General features: G+C 40.2%; 1 protein-coding gene across 1 annotated transcript in view; it reads left to right on the top strand.

Annotated features, from left to right (window-relative positions):
* The window catches only part of MRE11 (MRE11 homolog, double strand break repair nuclease), an 84,492-nt gene that overhangs the window by 26,495 nt on the left and 55,333 nt on the right, over positions 1 to 2,664 (top strand). The gene's annotated exons all lie outside the window — the stretch shown is intronic.

Here is a 2,664-nt window from a genome sequence, read left to right as displayed (position 1 = left end):
AGCTCAGGGGGCAGGAGTCCATGGAGGGATGGTCACTGGGAAGAGGTAACTATGGGGAGGAAGTGGGAGGGGAGCTGTTGCATTGTGGTAAACTGGTCAGTGTCATGAGACAAAGTATATGTGAACTGCTGTATGGAAAGTGAATTTGCTCTGTAAATCTTCACCCAATCACAATAAAAAAAGAAAAGAAAAAAGAAAAATTTCTAAGTTGCCTGTTACATTTAGTAAACAGGCTGAGGTCTCTGACTTATCTTGGACTGCTCTCCTTCCTCTCACTCCATTCCAGCCATCCTGGTCTTCTTGCTGTTTCTCACACATACCAGGCATGTTCTTACCTCCTCTCATCTGTTCAGTGAGGCCCCACTCTTATTAAGACTGTACTCTCCATACCTTCTTTCCAGCATTCGAGCTCTCTTACACTCCTCTCCTTTTTCTTTTTTTCTAGCCTTTTACCTACAGTGTAGGAGCTCTGGTGTTACAGTGGGGAAAGCATTCAGCTGTTAACCAAAAACAAAAAGTTGGAGGTTCAAACCCACAAGCTGCTCTGTGGGAGAAAGAAGAGGCATTCTGCTTCCATAAAGATTTACAGACTTGGAAAGCCTGTGGGGCAGTTCTACTCTGTCCTTTAGAGTCACTATGGGTCAGAATCAACTTGACAGCAGTGTGTGTGTATATGCAGTTTATTTATTTTGGTCGTTATTTGTCTTCAATTATGAAACTGGAAGGTTCACAAGAGTATGGAACTTTATGAATTTTATAAAAATGGTATCCAAAGATTCAGAACAGTTCCTGCCATTAGTATGTGCTTGATAAATATGTTAAAGGAACATATAAGTATTTGAGAGGACTAAAAAATTCTAAGAAGTTGAACTATTTCTTATGCTTATAAACCTGCTTATCTTCTTGAATGTGTTTAAAAAATAATAATAATAATCCTCTTTTTTACCCTTGTGCTTTTCCCTTCTAGCTCCTACCCTTTCTCCATCCTTTTCATAGCCTAAGCCCCTGTCATATCAGGTGGCAATGGTGACCTTCACTTGCCAAAGTAGGTAGATTTTTTTTCCTACCTTACTAAATCACTCTTCAGCTTTCTTTACTCTGAGTTATCTTTATCCCCTCTCATCCCTTAATTAGCCCTCTTTTCAGTCTAGACATAAGGTTTTAACTACTATTTATAGAGGGATGACTCTCAGATTTGTATCTTCACTTTAGAGCCCTTTGTTGATCTAGGAGTTCCCTAGAGACTTGGTCAAAGAGTCTGGTCCTCAAACCAGCAACACTGGCATCACCTGGGAAATTGTTAAAAATACAGAATCTCAGGCCTCAAATCAGACATACTGAATTGCATTTTAACAAGATCCCTGAAGGATTTGTGTTAAAATTAGAATGAAAATTTTTTACTGAAACTTGAGAAGCACTCCCCTGGAGGATATATGGTGTGGAAAGAGAACAGTCTGGAGGCCAACTGCATGGGTTTAATTATGGCTTTACTACTAGCTACATGACCTTGAGCAACTGAATCTCTTGTCCAGATGTTTGTACTGCTTATTAGGGCTATGAATTAAATGAACTAAGCAGTGCATGGTGCAGAGTAAGTAATTTTGTCTGTCCCAGTGTGAGTGCTGCAGTTGAGCCCTCGTAATCTCTTATTGAGCCTATAGCTGTAGCTTCCTACCTGGACTCTACCTCCAGGTTCCCCCCTCCTCCCACTTCTAGCCAAACTATCTTCCATGCTAATGCCACAGTGATCTTTGTATAACACCATCTTTCATATCTTTCCTGCTGAAAACTATTTAGTGATCCCATAACATTCATAGGAACAAATTTAAACTCTTTTGGACGGCATTCAGAGGTCTTCTCAATCTGATTTAAGTCAATCTCTTTGACTTCTTCCTGCCAGTATGTCCTAAGCTGTAGTCGTATTAGAATAAATTTACTGTTTGAGCCTAGTGGAATTTCTTTCTTTCTTTCACGCATTTGCCTATACTGCTCCTCCTTAGAAGAATGTACCTGCCTCCTCCTTTCTCTATATCTCCTTCAATACCCAGTCAGAGCTTCCTCTCTCACAGGAAAACTTTCTTGCCCACCAGTCAGAATTGATTGTTTTTTCTTTTGGGTTCTCATTGTACTTTGACTTATTTCTTATAACACTATTGACATTCTGCTTACAGTTACTTACATATTTGTCTTCCCTGTCAGATTGTAAATTTCTTGACAACTGAGATTGTGTTGTATTTATGGTTGTATTCCTAGCCCTCAGCAGAGTGTCTTGCACATTGTAGACACTCAATAAATGTTTGTTTAATGAATGAGTCTTTCAACCCTTAAAAAAAAACCCATTGTTGTCAAGTTGATTCAGACTGACAGCAACCCTATAGGATAGAGTACAACTGCCCATTTGGGTTTCCAAGGCTGTAAATCTTTATGAAAGCAGACTGTCACATCTTTCTGCCGTGGGAGTGAATGGTGGGTTCGAACTGCCAACCTTTTAATTAGCATCAGAGTGTTCTGGTTACCTAGTGCTGCTCTGACAAGAATATACCACAAATGAGATGGCCTTAACAAACAAGAGTTTATTCTCTTACAGTTTGGAGGCTTTAAGTCCAAGTTCAAAGTGCCAGGCCCTAGGGGCTGGGTGAAAGCCCCTCAGCCTTGGGCTTCAGC

The sequence above is a fragment of the Orycteropus afer genome, unplaced genomic scaffold (genome assembly GCF_000298275.1).
Source record: "Orycteropus afer afer isolate SDZICR_OR568_19922 unplaced genomic scaffold, OryAfe1.0 scaffold00047, whole genome shotgun sequence".
In the NCBI taxonomy this organism is placed as follows: domain Eukaryota; kingdom Metazoa; phylum Chordata; class Mammalia; order Tubulidentata; family Orycteropodidae; genus Orycteropus; species Orycteropus afer.
The sequence above is the reverse complement of the archived record's forward strand: the minus strand, read 5'-3'. Positions and strand labels throughout refer to the sequence as shown.